The sequence below is a fragment of the Anomaloglossus baeobatrachus genome, unplaced genomic scaffold (genome assembly GCF_048569485.1).
Source record: "Anomaloglossus baeobatrachus isolate aAnoBae1 unplaced genomic scaffold, aAnoBae1.hap1 Scaffold_4601, whole genome shotgun sequence".
NCBI classification, from domain to species: domain Eukaryota; kingdom Metazoa; phylum Chordata; class Amphibia; order Anura; family Aromobatidae; genus Anomaloglossus; species Anomaloglossus baeobatrachus.
In genome coordinates, this window is record NW_027443942.1 from 12,819 (window position 1) to 31,920 (window position 19,102).

General features: G+C 47.0%; 11 non-coding genes and 2 pseudogenes across 11 annotated transcripts; all 13 read right to left on the bottom strand.

Annotated features, from left to right (window-relative positions):
* Positions 1–1,185: 1,185 nt before the first annotated feature.
* LOC142280619 (U2 spliceosomal RNA) lies at positions 1,186–1,378 on the bottom strand. Its single transcript, XR_012742836.1, has one exon. It is a non-coding gene; the product is annotated as a U2 spliceosomal RNA (small nuclear RNA).
* Positions 1,379–2,079: 701 nt separating this feature from the next.
* Positions 2,080–2,221, bottom strand: LOC142280622 (U2 spliceosomal RNA; annotated as a pseudogene).
* Positions 2,222–3,608: 1,387 nt separating this feature from the next.
* LOC142280609 (U2 spliceosomal RNA) lies at positions 3,609–3,799 on the bottom strand. Its single transcript, XR_012742826.1, has one exon. It is a non-coding gene; the product is annotated as a U2 spliceosomal RNA (small nuclear RNA).
* A 1,387-nt stretch (positions 3,800–5,186) lies between these two features.
* LOC142280610 (U2 spliceosomal RNA) lies at positions 5,187–5,377 on the bottom strand. The gene has a single exon (XR_012742827.1). It is a non-coding gene; the product is annotated as a U2 spliceosomal RNA (small nuclear RNA).
* Positions 5,378–6,764: 1,387 nt separating this feature from the next.
* On the bottom strand, positions 6,765–6,955 carry LOC142280611 (U2 spliceosomal RNA). The gene has a single exon (XR_012742828.1). It is a non-coding gene; the product is annotated as a U2 spliceosomal RNA (small nuclear RNA).
* A 1,387-nt stretch (positions 6,956–8,342) lies between these two features.
* Positions 8,343–8,533, bottom strand: LOC142280612 (U2 spliceosomal RNA). The gene has a single exon (XR_012742829.1). It is a non-coding gene; the product is annotated as a U2 spliceosomal RNA (small nuclear RNA).
* A 1,387-nt stretch (positions 8,534–9,920) lies between these two features.
* Positions 9,921–10,111, bottom strand: LOC142280613 (U2 spliceosomal RNA). Its single transcript, XR_012742830.1, has one exon. It is a non-coding gene; the product is annotated as a U2 spliceosomal RNA (small nuclear RNA).
* Positions 10,112–11,498: 1,387 nt separating this feature from the next.
* LOC142280614 (U2 spliceosomal RNA) lies at positions 11,499–11,689 on the bottom strand. Its single transcript, XR_012742831.1, has one exon. It is a non-coding gene; the product is annotated as a U2 spliceosomal RNA (small nuclear RNA).
* A 1,387-nt stretch (positions 11,690–13,076) lies between these two features.
* LOC142280615 (U2 spliceosomal RNA) lies at positions 13,077–13,267 on the bottom strand. The gene has a single exon (XR_012742832.1). It is a non-coding gene; the product is annotated as a U2 spliceosomal RNA (small nuclear RNA).
* Positions 13,268–14,654: 1,387 nt separating this feature from the next.
* On the bottom strand, positions 14,655–14,850 carry LOC142280620 (U2 spliceosomal RNA). The gene has a single exon (XR_012742837.1). It is a non-coding gene; the product is annotated as a U2 spliceosomal RNA (small nuclear RNA).
* Positions 14,851–15,547: 697 nt separating this feature from the next.
* LOC142280623 (U2 spliceosomal RNA) lies at positions 15,548–15,689 on the bottom strand (annotated as a pseudogene).
* A 1,387-nt stretch (positions 15,690–17,076) lies between these two features.
* Positions 17,077–17,267, bottom strand: LOC142280616 (U2 spliceosomal RNA). The gene has a single exon (XR_012742833.1). It is a non-coding gene; the product is annotated as a U2 spliceosomal RNA (small nuclear RNA).
* A 1,387-nt stretch (positions 17,268–18,654) lies between these two features.
* On the bottom strand, positions 18,655–18,845 carry LOC142280618 (U2 spliceosomal RNA). Its single transcript, XR_012742835.1, has one exon. It is a non-coding gene; the product is annotated as a U2 spliceosomal RNA (small nuclear RNA).
* Between the last annotated feature and the right edge of the window lie 257 nt (positions 18,846–19,102).

Consider the following 19,102-nt stretch of genomic DNA (forward strand, 5'->3'; position numbering starts at 1 on the left):
ACTCCTCCTTTAGGGCGCAAGCAACTCCCCTCCCCCTTGCAGTCTTTCCAATTCACGATACAAAAAGACGGACAGGACAGGTTGCCTGACTTTCCGTCACTGCCACCCTTTGCCATCCTTACCCGTAGAAAGCCCTTTCATCATCCCCAAACCCTAATCTTTTCCCTTTCCTTCCCAGCCCCCAAACCCTGCCCTCTGTACCTTTCTCACCACCCGCTTCCCTTCTCCTGTCATCCCCCTACCACCCGGGAAAAAAAGAGATTGCCCCCTCCTTCCACTAGCCCACCCTCCCACCCAAAGAACAACTTCTTCTGCGCAGCTTGTTTTCTAGGCAGCAGCGCTATTGTGATGTCATCGGGGGGCATTGTGACAAGCCGCCAGTGTTCCGTCTCTTCATGTTGTGCACAGTTCAAACGGAAAATACATCAACAGGCAGACTACAGAAAAGCTTACTATCAAAGGTTAGAGGGGGGCTTTCTCAGAGGGCTTTTTACAGTTTTTCTATTCCCAATTAGCCGTTTAAGTGTACTTATTGAAAGTAGTAATTCTTTCATAGGCCGCCCTTTCTTAGTATTTGACGTTCCTTATATTGCGGTATGAGGCTTCGCAGTAGGTTGCAAACATTCATCACCCATGACTGTCCCCAATTGAGCTCAGAAGCTCAATGTCTATCATGACCTCTCTTTTAGAATGTCCAAGAGCAAGCAAACTATTCCTCCAGGAGAGGGCGCCAACAGACTACTAAAGAGATCATCATTACTCAAAGAAAACCCCAAAAACCAATGCATGATAGGAATAAACAGGTAACTTTCTTTGGAGTGGAAGCGGAGAGATCGCACCAGATGCCAATTCTAGATGTTATCACACCTGTGGTCACTGCAGCAGCAGGTGAATCCACTTTGTCCAAAAGGGATCTATTCCATTCAATTGCAAATGATCTAGATAAGACAGAGAACTGCAGCACGGGGACATAGCCGAGTTGGTCAGGTTGAGTGGTGATGAGTTTGCTATTTGGATGAATAAAGAAAGTCAAAAGTGTGAAAGATAAAAAACAAAAGGAGGAAGTGTGAAAAGTGAATGGGCCAAATTGAGGTGCATATGAAGACGTATGCTTTCTTCCAATTCATTAAATCGGGCTAATATGAATCAGGTGAATTGAGTTCTGCTTTTGGAAACTGGGTTAAGAAGGGGTGCACCGTTCCTGGAGGTACTGCAATACCAGGTCAATGCGTGGAGTGGACAGAGCAAGCTCTTTTTCCATCTCCCTGTTCTAAAAATCCATTTAATATATGGTCCCCAGATAGGGGACGTATCAGATATTAAACTGATAAGAACAGATTTTTGATTTAATGAAGCTTTCCAAAGCACCGCAAAAAATGCATGACCGAAGTCACACCAAAAACAGTGCAAAGGCTAGGATTCGTGTGGACCCCTCCGTGAGGAGAGGGTCCCCAAAAATCAACCCCGTCCCTCCGAGCCAGAAGGCCACAGCAAGGGTCAGGGATCTTCGGTGCTCCCCCAAGCCGAAGCCTGGTTGAGCCTTGTCGTTGCTCCAAGCGTCCACCCAGGCATCTTACCCAAGTGGAGTAGAGAGCTACTAGTTGTTGGTTTCGCAGCCGAAACTGCCCGGACCGTCAACCGGTGTTGGTTTCTCAGCCCAAGGCTAACCGGACCTCCAACCGGGTGTTGGTTTCTCAGCCGAAGCTGACCCGGACCTCCAACCGGGTGTTGGTTTCTCAGCCGAAGCTGACCCGGACCTCCAACCGGGTGTTGGTTTCTCAGCCAAAGCTGACCCGGACCTCCAACCGGGTGTTGGTTTCTCAGCCCAAAGCTGAACGGACCTCCGACCATGATTATAAAAATTTCCCTTCCTAGCCAGAAGGCCGGGATATAGCAATATGCTCAGAAAGTATGAAAGGGCAAGGTACGGTGTGCTACAGAGCCCAAGGCTTGCCGGGGTCCAAAGCCAGCAAGCTCAGACTCACTCCAGGGTCGTCAATCCTGGGGCACATTGCACCATAGCCCCCACACTTACTCAGTCTAATAGCCTCGATCCTGGTAGGGCCATGGTTTCCTCTAGATGGATATACTATCCTCCCAAAGTACTAACAAGCGCAACCTTCCAGTGTGCATTGCATCATTGTACTAAGGTGGCCGGAGCCTTAAACCACCTTTTCGAACGATACTACACTTGATCTTAGCCAAAAGGCCGAGAAGCGATAACCAGAATTGGTTTGGGCCTCGAGTGGCACCCTGGCCTATGCCGGACACATCTTAGGGAGAGAGAGCGAGAGGGAGACAAACCCACGCCTACACAAGACATTTTGTCACCCAAGCCAACCCTTGAAAAGGCTGCTTTGCAGAGCCAAAACAAGAAGAATGGTGCGTTTTGCAGCCGCCGCCCACTGCAATGAATCTGAATAACTCCTCCTTTAGGGCGCAAGCAACTCCCCTCCCCCTTGCAGTCTTTCCAATTCACGATACAAAAAGACGGACAGGACAGGTTGCCTGACTTTCCGTCACTGCCACCCTTTGCCATCCTTACCCGTAGAAAGCCCTTTCATCATCCCCAAACCCTAATCTTTTCCCTTTCCTTCCCAGCCCCCAAACCCTGCCCTCTGTACCTTTCTCACCACCCGCTTCCCTTCTCCTGTCATCCCCCTACCACCCGGGAAAAAAAGAGATTGCCCCCTCCTTCCACTAGCCCACCCTCCCACCCAAAGAACAACTTCTTCTGCGCAGCTTGTTTTCTAGGCAGCAGCGCTATTGTGATGTCATCGGGGGGCATTGTGACAAGCCGCCAGTGTTCCGTCTCTTCATGTTGTGCACAGTTCAAACGGAAAATACATCAACAGGCAGACTACAGAAAAGCTTACTATCAAAGGTTAGAGGGGGGCTTTCTCAGAGGGCTTTTTACAGTTTTTCTATTCCCAATTAGCCGTTTAAGTGTACTTATTGAAAGTAGTAATTCTTTCATAGGCCGCCCTTTCTTAGTATTTGACGTTCCTTATATTGCGGTATGAGGCTTCGCAGTAGGTTGCAAACATTCATCACCCATGACTGTCCCCAATTGAGCTCAGAAGCTCAATGTCTATCATGACCTCTCTTTTAGAATGTCCAAGAGCAAGCAAACTATTCCTCCAGGAGAGGGCGCCAACAGACTACTAAAGAGATCATCATTACTCAAAGAAAACCCCAAAAACCAATGCATGATAGGAATAAACAGGTAACTTTCTTTGGAGTGGAAGCGGAGAGATCGCACCAGATGCCAATTCTAGATGTTATCACACCTGTGGTCACTGCAGCAGCAGGTGAATCCACTTTGTCCAAAAGGGATCTATTCCATTCAATTGCAAATGATCTAGATAAGACAGAGAACTGCAGCACGGGGACATAGCCGAGTTGGTCAGGTTGAGTGGTGATGAGTTTGCTATTTGGATGAATAAAGAAAGTCAAAAGTGTGAAAGATAAAAAACAAAAGGAGGAAGTGTGAAAAGTGAATGGGCCAAATTGAGGTGCATATGAAGACGTATGCTTTCTTCCAATTCATTAAATCGGGCTAATATGAATCAGGTGAATTGAGTTCTGCTTTTGGAAACTGGGTTAAGAAGGGGTGCACCGTTCCTGGAGGTACTGCAATACCAGGTCAATGCGTGGAGTGGACAGAGCAAGCTCTTTTTCCATCTCCCTGTTCTAAAAATCCATTTAATATATGGTCCCCAGATAGGGGACGTATCAGATATTAAACTGATAAGAACAGATACTACACTTGATCTTAGCCAAAAGGCCGAGAAGCGATAACCAGAATTGGTTTGGGCCTCGAGTGGCACCCTGGCCTATGCCGGACACATCTTAGGGAGAGAGAGCGAGAGGGAGACAAACCCACGCCTACACAAGACATTTTGTCACCCAAGCCAACCCTTGAAAAGGCTGCTTTGCAGAGCCAAAACAAGAAGAATGGTGCGTTTTGCAGCCGCCGCCCACTGCAATGAATCTGAATAACTCCTCCTTTAGGGCGCAAGCAACTCCCCTCCCCCTTGCAGTCTTTCCAATTCACGATACAAAAAGACGGACAGGACAGGTTGCCTGACTTTCCGTCACTGCCACCCTTTGCCATCCTTACCCGTAGAAAGCCCTTTCATCATCCCCAAACCCTAATCTTTTCCCTTTCCTTCCCAGCCCCCAAACCCTGCCCTCTGTACCTTTCTCACCACCCGCTTCCCTTCTCCTGTCATCCCCCTACCACCCGGGAAAAAAAGAGATTGCCCCCTCCTTCCACTAGCCCACCCTCCCACCCAAAGAACAACTTCTTCTGCGCAGCTTGTTTTCTAGGCAGCAGCGCTATTGTGATGTCATCGGGGGGCATTGTGACAAGCCGCCAGTGTTCCGTCTCTTCATGTTGTGCACAGTTCAAACGGAAAATACATCAACAGGCAGACTACAGAAAAGCTTACTATCAAAGGTTAGAGGGGGGCTTTCTCAGAGGGCTTTTTACAGTTTTTCTATTCCCAATTAGCCGTTTAAGTGTACTTATTGAAAGTAGTAATTCTTTCATAGGCCGCCCTTTCTTAGTATTTGACGTTCCTTATATTGCGGTATGAGGCTTCGCAGTAGGTTGCAAACATTCATCACCCATGACTGTCCCCAATTGAGCTCAGAAGCTCAATGTCTATCATGACCTCTCTTTTAGAATGTCCAAGAGCAAGCAAACTATTCCTCCAGGAGAGGGCGCCAACAGACTACTAAAGAGATCATCATTACTCAAAGAAAACCCCAAAAACCAATGCATGATAGGAATAAACAGGTAACTTTCTTTGGAGTGGAAGCGGAGAGATCGCACCAGATGCCAATTCTAGATGTTATCACACCTGTGGTCACTGCAGCAGCAGGTGAATCCACTTTGTCCAAAAGGGATCTATTCCATTCAATTGCAAATGATCTAGATAAGACAGAGAACTGCAGCACGGGGACATAGCCGAGTTGGTCAGGTTGAGTGGTGATGAGTTTGCTATTTGGATGAATAAAGAAAGTCAAAAGTGTGAAAGATAAAAAACAAAAGGAGGAAGTGTGAAAAGTGAATGGGCCAAATTGAGGTGCATATGAAGACGTATGCTTTCTTCCAATTCATTAAATCGGGCTAATATGAATCAGGTGAATTGAGTTCTGCTTTTGGAAACTGGGTTAAGAAGGGGTGCACCGTTCCTGGAGGTACTGCAATACCAGGTCAATGCGTGGAGTGGACAGAGCAAGCTCTTTTTCCATCTCCCTGTTCTAAAAATCCATTTAATATATGGTCCCCAGATAGGGGACGTATCAGATATTAAACTGATAAGAACAGATACTACACTTGATCTTAGCCAAAAGGCCGAGAAGCGATAACCAGAATTGGTTTGGGCCTCGAGTGGCACCCTGGCCTATGCCGGACACATCTTAGGGAGAGAGAGCGAGAGGGAGACAAACCCACGCCTACACAAGACATTTTGTCACCCAAGCCAACCCTTGAAAAGGCTGCTTTGCAGAGCCAAAACAAGAAGAATGGTGCGTTTTGCAGCCGCCGCCCACTGCAATGAATCTGAATAACTCCTCCTTTAGGGCGCAAGCAACTCCCCTCCCCCTTGCAGTCTTTCCAATTCACGATACAAAAAGACGGACAGGACAGGTTGCCTGACTTTCCGTCACTGCCACCCTTTGCCATCCTTACCCGTAGAAAGCCCTTTCATCATCCCCAAACCCTAATCTTTTCCCTTTCCTTCCCAGCCCCCAAACCCTGCCCTCTGTACCTTTCTCACCACCCGCTTCCCTTCTCCTGTCATCCCCCTACCACCCGGGAAAAAAAGAGATTGCCCCCTCCTTCCACTAGCCCACCCTCCCACCCAAAGAACAACTTCTTCTGCGCAGCTTGTTTTCTAGGCAGCAGCGCTATTGTGATGTCATCGGGGGGCATTGTGACAAGCCGCCAGTGTTCCGTCTCTTCATGTTGTGCACAGTTCAAACGGAAAATACATCAACAGGCAGACTACAGAAAAGCTTACTATCAAAGGTTAGAGGGGGGCTTTCTCAGAGGGCTTTTTACAGTTTTTCTATTCCCAATTAGCCGTTTAAGTGTACTTATTGAAAGTAGTAATTCTTTCATAGGCCGCCCTTTCTTAGTATTTGACGTTCCTTATATTGCGGTATGAGGCTTCGCAGTAGGTTGCAAACATTCATCACCCATGACTGTCCCCAATTGAGCTCAGAAGCTCAATGTCTATCATGACCTCTCTTTTAGAATGTCCAAGAGCAAGCAAACTATTCCTCCAGGAGAGGGCGCCAACAGACTACTAAAGAGATCATCATTACTCAAAGAAAACCCCAAAAACCAATGCATGATAGGAATAAACAGGTAACTTTCTTTGGAGTGGAAGCGGAGAGATCGCACCAGATGCCAATTCTAGATGTTATCACACCTGTGGTCACTGCAGCAGCAGGTGAATCCACTTTGTCCAAAAGGGATCTATTCCATTCAATTGCAAATGATCTAGATAAGACAGAGAACTGCAGCACGGGGACATAGCCGAGTTGGTCAGGTTGAGTGGTGATGAGTTTGCTATTTGGATGAATAAAGAAAGTCAAAAGTGTGAAAGATAAAAAACAAAAGGAGGAAGTGTGAAAAGTGAATGGGCCAAATTGAGGTGCATATGAAGACGTATGCTTTCTTCCAATTCATTAAATCGGGCTAATATGAATCAGGTGAATTGAGTTCTGCTTTTGGAAACTGGGTTAAGAAGGGGTGCACCGTTCCTGGAGGTACTGCAATACCAGGTCAATGCGTGGAGTGGACAGAGCAAGCTCTTTTTCCATCTCCCTGTTCTAAAAATCCATTTAATATATGGTCCCCAGATAGGGGACGTATCAGATATTAAACTGATAAGAACAGATACTACACTTGATCTTAGCCAAAAGGCCGAGAAGCGATAACCAGAATTGGTTTGGGCCTCGAGTGGCACCCTGGCCTATGCCGGACACATCTTAGGGAGAGAGAGCGAGAGGGAGACAAACCCACGCCTACACAAGACATTTTGTCACCCAAGCCAACCCTTGAAAAGGCTGCTTTGCAGAGCCAAAACAAGAAGAATGGTGCGTTTTGCAGCCGCCGCCCACTGCAATGAATCTGAATAACTCCTCCTTTAGGGCGCAAGCAACTCCCCTCCCCCTTGCAGTCTTTCCAATTCACGATACAAAAAGACGGACAGGACAGGTTGCCTGACTTTCCGTCACTGCCACCCTTTGCCATCCTTACCCGTAGAAAGCCCTTTCATCATCCCCAAACCCTAATCTTTTCCCTTTCCTTCCCAGCCCCCAAACCCTGCCCTCTGTACCTTTCTCACCACCCGCTTCCCTTCTCCTGTCATCCCCCTACCACCCGGGAAAAAAAGAGATTGCCCCCTCCTTCCACTAGCCCACCCTCCCACCCAAAGAACAACTTCTTCTGCGCAGCTTGTTTTCTAGGCAGCAGCGCTATTGTGATGTCATCGGGGGGCATTGTGACAAGCCGCCAGTGTTCCGTCTCTTCATGTTGTGCACAGTTCAAACGGAAAATACATCAACAGGCAGACTACAGAAAAGCTTACTATCAAAGGTTAGAGGGGGGCTTTCTCAGAGGGCTTTTTACAGTTTTTCTATTCCCAATTAGCCGTTTAAGTGTACTTATTGAAAGTAGTAATTCTTTCATAGGCCGCCCTTTCTTAGTATTTGACGTTCCTTATATTGCGGTATGAGGCTTCGCAGTAGGTTGCAAACATTCATCACCCATGACTGTCCCCAATTGAGCTCAGAAGCTCAATGTCTATCATGACCTCTCTTTTAGAATGTCCAAGAGCAAGCAAACTATTCCTCCAGGAGAGGGCGCCAACAGACTACTAAAGAGATCATCATTACTCAAAGAAAACCCCAAAAACCAATGCATGATAGGAATAAACAGGTAACTTTCTTTGGAGTGGAAGCGGAGAGATCGCACCAGATGCCAATTCTAGATGTTATCACACCTGTGGTCACTGCAGCAGCAGGTGAATCCACTTTGTCCAAAAGGGATCTATTCCATTCAATTGCAAATGATCTAGATAAGACAGAGAACTGCAGCACGGGGACATAGCCGAGTTGGTCAGGTTGAGTGGTGATGAGTTTGCTATTTGGATGAATAAAGAAAGTCAAAAGTGTGAAAGATAAAAAACAAAAGGAGGAAGTGTGAAAAGTGAATGGGCCAAATTGAGGTGCATATGAAGACGTATGCTTTCTTCCAATTCATTAAATCGGGCTAATATGAATCAGGTGAATTGAGTTCTGCTTTTGGAAACTGGGTTAAGAAGGGGTGCACCGTTCCTGGAGGTACTGCAATACCAGGTCAATGCGTGGAGTGGACAGAGCAAGCTCTTTTTCCATCTCCCTGTTCTAAAAATCCATTTAATATATGGTCCCCAGATAGGGGACGTATCAGATATTAAACTGATAAGAACAGATACTACACTTGATCTTAGCCAAAAGGCCGAGAAGCGATAACCAGAATTGGTTTGGGCCTCGAGTGGCACCCTGGCCTATGCCGGACACATCTTAGGGAGAGAGAGCGAGAGGGAGACAAACCCACGCCTACACAAGACATTTTGTCACCCAAGCCAACCCTTGAAAAGGCTGCTTTGCAGAGCCAAAACAAGAAGAATGGTGCGTTTTGCAGCCGCCGCCCACTGCAATGAATCTGAATAACTCCTCCTTTAGGGCGCAAGCAACTCCCCTCCCCCTTGCAGTCTTTCCAATTCACGATACAAAAAGACGGACAGGACAGGTTGCCTGACTTTCCGTCACTGCCACCCTTTGCCATCCTTACCCGTAGAAAGCCCTTTCATCATCCCCAAACCCTAATCTTTTCCCTTTCCTTCCCAGCCCCCAAACCCTGCCCTCTGTACCTTTCTCACCACCCGCTTCCCTTCTCCTGTCATCCCCCTACCACCCGGGAAAAAAAGAGATTGCCCCCTCCTTCCACTAGCCCACCCTCCCACCCAAAGAACAACTTCTTCTGCGCAGCTTGTTTTCTAGGCAGCAGCGCTATTGTGATGTCATCGGGGGGCATTGTGACAAGCCGCCAGTGTTCCGTCTCTTCATGTTGTGCACAGTTCAAACGGAAAATACATCAACAGGCAGACTACAGAAAAGCTTACTATCAAAGGTTAGAGGGGGGCTTTCTCAGAGGGCTTTTTACAGTTTTTCTATTCCCAATTAGCCGTTTAAGTGTACTTATTGAAAGTAGTAATTCTTTCATAGGCCGCCCTTTCTTAGTATTTGACGTTCCTTATATTGCGGTATGAGGCTTCGCAGTAGGTTGCAAACATTCATCACCCATGACTGTCCCCAATTGAGCTCAGAAGCTCAATGTCTATCATGACCTCTCTTTTAGAATGTCCAAGAGCAAGCAAACTATTCCTCCAGGAGAGGGCGCCAACAGACTACTAAAGAGATCATCATTACTCAAAGAAAACCCCAAAAACCAATGCATGATAGGAATAAACAGGTAACTTTCTTTGGAGTGGAAGCGGAGAGATCGCACCAGATGCCAATTCTAGATGTTATCACACCTGTGGTCACTGCAGCAGCAGGTGAATCCACTTTGTCCAAAAGGGATCTATTCCATTCAATTGCAAATGATCTAGATAAGACAGAGAACTGCAGCACGGGGACATAGCCGAGTTGGTCAGGTTGAGTGGTGATGAGTTTGCTATTTGGATGAATAAAGAAAGTCAAAAGTGTGAAAGATAAAAAACAAAAGGAGGAAGTGTGAAAAGTGAATGGGCCAAATTGAGGTGCATATGAAGACGTATGCTTTCTTCCAATTCATTAAATCGGGCTAATATGAATCAGGTGAATTGAGTTCTGCTTTTGGAAACTGGGTTAAGAAGGGGTGCACCGTTCCTGGAGGTACTGCAATACCAGGTCAATGCGTGGAGTGGACAGAGCAAGCTCTTTTTCCATCTCCCTGTTCTAAAAATCCATTTAATATATGGTCCCCAGATAGGGGACGTATCAGATATTAAACTGATAAGAACAGATACTACACTTGATCTTAGCCAAAAGGCCGAGAAGCGATAACCAGAATTGGTTTGGGCCTCGAGTGGCACCCTGGCCTATGCCGGACACATCTTAGGGAGAGAGAGCGAGAGGGAGACAAACCCACGCCTACACAAGACATTTTGTCACCCAAGCCAACCCTTGAAAAGGCTGCTTTGCAGAGCCAAAACAAGAAGAATGGTGCGTTTTGCAGCCGCCGCCCACTGCAATGAATCTGAATAACTCCTCCTTTAGGGCGCAAGCAACTCCCCTCCCCCTTGCAGTCTTTCCAATTCACGATACAAAAAGACGGACAGGACAGGTTGCCTGACTTTCCGTCACTGCCACCCTTTGCCATCCTTACCCGTAGAAAGCCCTTTCATCATCCCCAAACCCTAATCTTTTCCCTTTCCTTCCCAGCCCCCAAACCCTGCCCTCTGTACCTTTCTCACCACCCGCTTCCCTTCTCCTGTCATCCCCCTACCACCCGGGAAAAAAAGAGATTGCCCCCTCCTTCCACTAGCCCACCCTCCCACCCAAAGAACAACTTCTTCTGCGCAGCTTGTTTTCTAGGCAGCAGCGCTATTGTGATGTCATCGGGGGGCATTGTGACAAGCCGCCAGTGTTCCGTCTCTTCATGTTGTGCACAGTTCAAACGGAAAATACATCAACAGGCAGACTACAGAAAAGCTTACTATCAAAGGTTAGAGGGGGGCTTTCTCAGAGGGCTTTTTACAGTTTTTCTATTCCCAATTAGCCGTTTAAGTGTACTTATTGAAAGTAGTAATTCTTTCATAGGCCGCCCTTTCTTAGTATTTGACGTTCCTTATATTGCGGTATGAGGCTTCGCAGTAGGTTGCAAACATTCATCACCCATGACTGTCCCCAATTGAGCTCAGAAGCTCAATGTCTATCATGACCTCTCTTTTAGAATGTCCAAGAGCAAGCAAACTATTCCTCCAGGAGAGGGCGCCAACAGACTACTAAAGAGATCATCATTACTCAAAGAAAACCCCAAAAACCAATGCATGATAGGAATAAACAGGTAACTTTCTTTGGAGTGGAAGCGGAGAGATCGCACCAGATGCCAATTCTAGATGTTATCACACCTGTGGTCACTGCAGCAGCAGGTGAATCCACTTTGTCCAAAAGGGATCTATTCCATTCAATTGCAAATGATCTAGATAAGACAGAGAACTGCAGCACGGGGACATAGCCGAGTTGGTCAGGTTGAGTGGTGATGAGTTTGCTATTTGGATGAATAAAGAAAGTCAAAAGTGTGAAAGATAAAAAACAAAAGGAGGAAGTGTGAAAAGTGAATGGGCCAAATTGAGGTGCATATGAAGACGTATGCTTTCTTCCAATTCATTAAATCGGGCTAATATGAATCAGGTGAATTGAGTTCTGCTTTTGGAAACTGGGTTAAGAAGGGGTGCACCGTTCCTGGAGGTACTGCAATACCAGGTCAATGCGTGGAGTGGACAGAGCAAGCTCTTTTTCCATCTCCCTGTTCTAAAAATCCATTTAATATATGGTCCCCAGATAGGGGACGTATCAGATATTAAACTGATAAGAACAGATACTACACTTGATCTTAGCCAAAAGGCCGAGAAGCGATAACCAGAATTGGTTTGGGCCTCGAGTGGCACCCTGGCCTATGCCGGACACATCTTAGGGAGAGAGAGCGAGAGGGAGACAAACCCACGCCTACACAAGACATTTTGTCACCCAAGCCAACCCTTGAAAAGGCTGCTTTGCAGAGCCAAAACAAGAAGAATGGTGCGTTTTGCAGCCGCCGCCCACTGCAATGAATCTGAATAACTCCTCCTTTAGGGCGCAAGCAACTCCCCTCCCCCTTGCAGTCTTTCCAATTCACGATACAAAAAGACGGACAGGACAGGTTGCCTGACTTTCCGTCACTGCCACCCTTTGCCATCCTTACCCGTAGAAAGCCCTTTCATCATCCCCAAACCCTAATCTTTTCCCTTTCCTTCCCAGCCCCCAAACCCTGCCCTCTGTACCTTTCTCACCACCCGCTTCCCTTCTCCTGTCATCCCCCTACCACCCGGGAAAAAAAGAGATTGCCCCCTCCTTCCACTAGCCCACCCTCCCACCCAAAGAACAACTTCTTCTGCGCAGCTTGTTTTCTAGGCAGCAGCGCTATTGTGATGTCATCGGGGGGCATTGTGACAAGCCGCCAGTGTTCCGTCTCTTCATGTTGTGCACAGTTCAAACGGAAAATACATCAACAGGCAGACTACAGAAAAGCTTACTATCAAAGGTTAGAGGGGGGCTTTCTCAGAGGGCTTTTTACAGTTTTTCTATTCCCAATTAGCCGTTTAAGTGTACTTATTGAAAGTAGTAATTCTTTCATAGGCCGCCCTTTCTTAGTATTTGACGTTCCTTATATTGCGGTATGAGGCTTCGCAGTAGGTTGCAAACATTCATCACCCATGACTGTCCCCAATTGAGCTCAGAAGCTCAATGTCTATCATGACCTCTCTTTTAGAATGTCCAAGAGCAAGCAAACTATTCCTCCAGGAGAGGGCGCCAACAGACTACTAAAGAGATCATCATTACTCAAAGAAAACCCCAAAAACCAATGCATGATAGGAATAAACAGGTAACTTTCTTTGGAGTGGAAGCGGAGAGATCGCACCAGATGCCAATTCTAGATGTTATCACACCTGTGGTCACTGCAGCAGCAGGTGAATCCACTTTGTCCAAAAGGGATCTATTCCATTCAATTGCAAATGATCTAGATAAGACAGAGAACTGCAGCACGGGGACATAGCCGAGTTGGTCAGGTTGAGTGGTGATGAGTTTGCTATTTGGATGAATAAAGAAAGTCAAAAGTGTGAAAGATAAAAAACAAAAGGAGGAAGTGTGAAAAGTGAATGGGCCAAATTGAGGTGCATATGAAGACGTATGCTTTCTTCCAATTCATTAAATCGGGCTAATATGAATCAGGTGAATTGAGTTCTGCTTTTGGAAACTGGGTTAAGAAGGGGTGCACCGTTCCTGGAGGTACTGCAATACCAGGTCAATGCGTGGAGTGGACAGAGCAAGCTCTTTTTCCATCTCCCTGTTCTAAAAATCCATTTAATATATGGTCCCCAGATAGGGGACGTATCAGATATTAAACTGATAAGAACAGATACTACACTTGATCTTAGCCAAAAGGCCGAGAAGCGATAACCAGAATTGGTTTGGGCCTCGAGTGGCACCCTGGCCTATGCCGGACACATCTTAGGGAGAGAGAGCGAGAGGGAGACAAACCCACGCCTACACAAGACATTTTGTCACCCAAGCCAACCCTTGAAAAGGCTGCTTTGCAGAGCCAAAACAAGAAGAATGGTGCGTTTTGCAGCCGCCGCCCACTGCAATGAATCTGAATAACTCCTCCTTTAGGGCGCAAGCAACTCCCCTCCCCCTTGCAGTCTTTCCAATTCACGATACAAAAAGACGGACAGGACAGGTTGCCTGACTTTCCGTCACTGCCACCCTTTGCCATCCTTACCCGTAGAAAGCCCTTTCATCATCCCCAAACCCTAATCTTTTCCCTTTCCTTCCCAGCCCCCAAACCCTGCCCTCTGTACCTTTCTCACCACCCGCTTCCCTTCTCCTGTCATCCCCCTACCACCCGGGAAAAAAAGAGATTGCCCCCTCCTTCCACTAGCCCACCCTCCCACCCAAAGAACAACTTCTTCTGCGCAGCTTGTTTTCTAGGCAGCAGCGCTATTGTGATGTCATCGGGGGGCATTGTGACAAGCCGCCAGTGTTCCGTCTCTTCATGTTGTGCACAGTTCAAACGGAAAATACATCAACAGGCAGACTACAGAAAAGCTTACTATCAAAGGTTAGAGGGGGGCTTTCTCAGAGGGCTTTTTACAGTTTTTCTATTCCCAATTAGCCGTTTAAGTGTACTTATTGAAAGTAGTAATTCTTTCATAGGCCGCCCTTTCTTAGTATTTGACGTTCCTTATATTGCGGTATGAGGCTTCGCAGTAGGTTGCAAACATTCATCACCCATGACTGTCCCCAATTGAGCTCAGAAGCTCAATGTCTATCATGACCTCTCTTTTAGAATGTCCAAGAGCAAGCAAACTATTCCTCCAGGAGAGGGCGCCAACAGACTACTAAAGAGATCATCATTACTCAAAGAAAACCCCAAAAACCAATGCATGATAGGAATAAACAGGTAACTTTCTTTGGAGTGGAAGCGGAGAGATCGCACCAGATGCCAATTCTAGATGTTATCACACCTGTGGTCACTGCAGCAGCAGGTGAATCCACTTTGTCCAAAAGGGATCTATTCCATTCAATTGCAAATGATCTAGATAAGACAGAGAACTGCAGCACGGGGACATAGCCGAGTTGGTCAGGTTGAGTGGTGATGAGTTTGCTATTTGGATGAATAAAGAAAGTCAAAAGTGTGAAAGATAAAAAACAAAAGGAGGAAGTGTGAAAAGTGAATGGGCCAAATTGAGGTGCATATGAAGACGTATGCTTTCTTCCAATTCATTAAATCGGGCTAATATGAATCAGGTGAATTGAGTTCTGCTTTTGGAAACTGGGTTAAGAAGGGGTGCACCGTTCCTGGAGGTACTGCAATACCAGGTCAATGCGTGGAGTGGACAGAGCAAGCTCTTTTTCCATCTCCCTGTTCTAAAAATCCATTTAATATATGGTCCCCAGATAGGGGACGTATCAGATATTAAACTGATAAGAACAGATTTTGATTTAATGAAGCTTTCCAAAGCACCGCAAAAAATGCATGACCGAAGTCACACCAAAAACAGTGCAAAGGCTAGGATTCGTGTGGACCCCTCCGTGAGGAGAGGGTCCCCAAAAATCAACCCCGTCCCTCCGAGCCAGAAGGCCACAGCAAGGGTCAGGGATCTTCGGTGCTCACCCAAGCCGAAGCCTGGTTGAGCCTTGTCGTTGCTCCCAGCGTCCACCCAGGCATCTTACCCAAGTGGAGTAGAGAGCTACTAGTTGTTGGTTTCGCAGCCGAAACTGCCCGGACCGTCAACCGGTGTTGGTTTCTCAGCCCAAGGCTAACCGGACCTCCAACCGGGTGTTGGTTTCTCAGCCGAAGCTGACCCGGACCTCCAACCGGGTGTTGGTTTCTCAGCCGAAGCTGACCCGGACCTCCAACCGGGTGTTGGTTTCTCAGCCAAAGCTGACCCGGACCTCCAACCGGGTGTTGGTTTCTCAGCCCAAAGCTGAACGGACCTCCGACCATGATTATAAAAATTTCCCTTCCTAGCCAGAAGGCCGGGATAGAGCATTATGCTCAGAAAGTATGAAAGGGCAAGGTACGGTGTGCTACAGAGCCCAAGGCTCGCCGGGGTCCCAAGCCAGCAAGCTCAGACTCACTCCAGGGTCGTCAATCCTGGGGCATATTGCACCATAGCCCCCACACTTACTCAGTCTAATAGCCTCGATCCTGGTAGGGCCATGGTTTCCTCTAGATGGATATACTATCCTCCCAAAGTACTAACAAGCGCAACCTTCCAGTGTGCATTGCATCATTGTACTAAGGTGGCCGGAGCCTTAAACCACCTTTTCGAACGATACTACACTTGATCTTAGCCAAAAGGCCGAGAAGCGATAACCAGAATTGGTTTGGGCCTCGAGTGGCACCCTGGCCTATGCCGGACACATCTTAGGGAGAGAGAGCGAGAGGGAGACAAACCCACGCCTACACAAGACATTTTGTCACCCAAGCCAACCCTTGAAAAGGCTGCTTTGCAGAGCCAAAACAAGAAGAATGGTGCGTTTTGCAGCCGCCGCCCACTGCAATGAATCTGAATAACTCCTCCTTTAGGGCGCAAGCAACTCCCCTCCCCCTTGCAGTCTTTCCAATTCACGATACAAAAAGACGGACAGGACAGGTTGCCTGACTTTCCGTCACTGCCACCCTTTGCCATCCTTACCCGTAGAAAGCCCTTTCATCATCCCCAAACCCTAATCTTTTCCCTTTCCTTCCCAGCCCCCAAACCCTGCCCTCTGTACCTTTCTCACCACCCGCTTCCCTTCTCCTGTCATCCCCCTACCACCCGGGAAAAAAAGAGATTGCCCCCTCCTTCCACTAGCCCACCCTCCCACCCAAAGAACAACTTCTTCTGCGCAGCTTGTTTTCTAGGCAGCAGCGCTATTGTGATGTCATCGGGGGGCATTGTGACAAGCCGCCAGTGTTCCGTCTCTTCATGTTGTGCACAGTTCAAACGGAAAATACATCAACAGGCAGACTACAGAAAAGCTTACTATCAAAGGTTAGAGGGGGGCTTTCTCAGAGGGCTTTTTACAGTTTTTCTATTCCCAATTAGCCGTTTAAGTGTACTTATTGAAAGTAGTAATTCTTTCATAGGCCGCCCTTTCTTAGTATTTGACGTTCCTTATATTGCGGTATGAGGCTTCGCAGTAGGTTGCAAACATTCATCACCCATGACTGTCCCCAATTGAGCTCAGAAGCTCAATGTCTATCATGACCTCTCTTTTAGAATGTCCAAGAGCAAGCAAACTATTCCTCCAGGAGAGGGCGCCAACAGACTACTAAAGAGATCATCATTACTCAAAGAAAACCCCAAAAACCAATGCATGATAGGAATAAACAGGTAACTTTCTTTGGAGTGGAAGCGGAGAGATCGCACCAGATGCCAATTCTAGATGTTATCACACCTGTGGTCACTGCAGCAGCAGGTGAATCCACTTTGTCCAAAAGGGATCTATTCCATTCAATTGCAAATGATCTAGATAAGACAGAGAACTGCAGCACGGGGACATAGCCGAGTTGGTCAGGTTGAGTGGTGATGAGTTTGCTATTTGGATGAATAAAGAAAGTCAAAAGTGTGAAAGATAAAAAACAAAAGGAGGAAGTGTGAAAAGTGAATGGGCCAAATTGAGGTGCATATGAAGACGTATGCTTTCTTCCAATTCATTAAATCGGGCTAATATGAATCAGGTGAATTGAGTTCTGCTTTTGGAAACTGGGTTAAGAAGGGGTGCACCGTTCCTGGAGGTACTGCAATACCAGGTCAATGCGTGGAGTGGACAGAGCAAGCTCTTTTTCCATCTCCCTGTTCTAAAAATCCATTTAATATATGGTCCCCAGATAGGGGACGTATCAGATATTAAACTGATAAGAACAGATACTACACTTGATCTTAGCCAAAAGGCCGAGAAGCGATAACCAGAATTGGTTTGGGCCTCGAGTGGCACCCTGGCCTATGCCGGACACATCTTAGGGAGAGAGAGCGAGAGGGAGACAAACCCACGCCTACACAAGACATTTTGTCACCCAAGCCAACCCTTGAAAAGGCTGCTTTGCAGAGCCAAAACAAGAAGAATGGTGCGTTTTGCAGCCGCCGCCCACTGCAATGAATCTGAATAACTCCTCCTTTAGGGCGCAAGCAACTCCCCTCCCCCTTGCAGTCTTTCCAATTCACGATACAAAAAGACGGACAGGACAGGTTGCCTGACTTTCCGTCACTGCCACCCTTTGCCATCCTTACCCGTAGAAAGCCCTTTCATCATCCCCAAACCCTAATCTTTTCCCTTTCCTTCCCAGCCCCCAAACCCTGCCCTCTGTACCTTTCTCACCACCCGCTTCCCTTCTCCTGTCATCCCCCTACCACCCGGGAAAAAAAGAGATTGCCCCCTCCTTCCACTAGCCCACCCTCCCACCCAAAGAACAACTTCTTCTGCGCAGCTTGTTTTCTAGGCAGCAGCGCTATTGTGATGTCATCGGGGGGCATTGTGACAAGCCGCCAGTGTTCCGTCTCTTCATGTTGTGCACAGTTCAAACGGAAAATACATCAACAGGCAGACTACAGAAAAGCTTACTATCAAAGGTTAGAGGGGGGCTTTCTCAGAGGGCTTTTTACAGTTTTTCTATTCCCAATTAGCCGTTTAAGTGTACTTATTGAAAGTAGTAATTCTTTCATAGGCCGCCCTTTCTTAGTATTTGACGTTCCTTATATTGCGGTATGAGGCTTCGCAGTAGGTTGCAAACATTCATCACCCATGACTGTCCCCAATTGAGCTCAGAAGCTCAATGTCTATCATGACCTCTCTTTTAGAATGTCCAAGAGCAAGCAAACTATTCCTCCAGGAGAGGGCGCCAACAGACTACTAAAGAGATCATCATTACTCAAAGAAAACCCCAAAAACCAATGCATGATAGGAATAAACAGGTAACTTTCTTTGGAGTGGAAGCGGAGAGATCGCACCAGATGCCAATTCTAGATGTTATCACACCTGTGGTCACTGCAGCAGCAGGTGAATCCACTTTGTCCAAAAGGGATCTATTCCATTCAATTGCAAATGATCTAGATAAGACAGAGAACTGCAGCACGGGGACATAGCCGAGTTGGTCAGGTTGAGTGGTGATGAGTTTGCTATTTGGATGAATAAAGAAAGTCAAAAGTGTGAAAGATAAAAAACAAAAGGAGGAAGTGTGAAAAGTGAATGGGCCAAATTGAGGTGCATATGAAGACGTATGCTTTCTTCCAATTCATTAAATCGGGCTAATATGAATCAGGTGAATTGAGTTCTGCTTTTGGAAACTGGGTTAAGAAGGGGTGCACCGTTCCTGGAGGTACTGCAATACCAGGTCAATGCGTGGAGTGGACAGAGCAAGCTCTTTTTCCATCTCCCTGTTCTAAAAATCCATTTAATATATGGTCCCCAGATAGGGGACGTATCAGATATTAAACTGATAAGAACAGATACTACACTTGATCTTAGCCAAAAGGCCGAGAAGCGATAACCAGAATTGGTTTGGGCCTCGAGTGGCACCCTGGCCTATGCCGGACACATCTTAGGGAGAGAGAGCGAGAGGGAGACAAACCCACGCCTACACAAGACATTTTGTCACCCAAGCCAACCCTTGAAAAGGCTGCTTTGCAGAGCCAAAACAAGAAGAATGGTGCGTTTTGCAGCCGCCGCCCACTGCAATGAATCTGAATAACTCCTCCTTTAGGGCGCAAGCAACTCCCCTCCCCCTTGCAGTCTTTCCAATTCA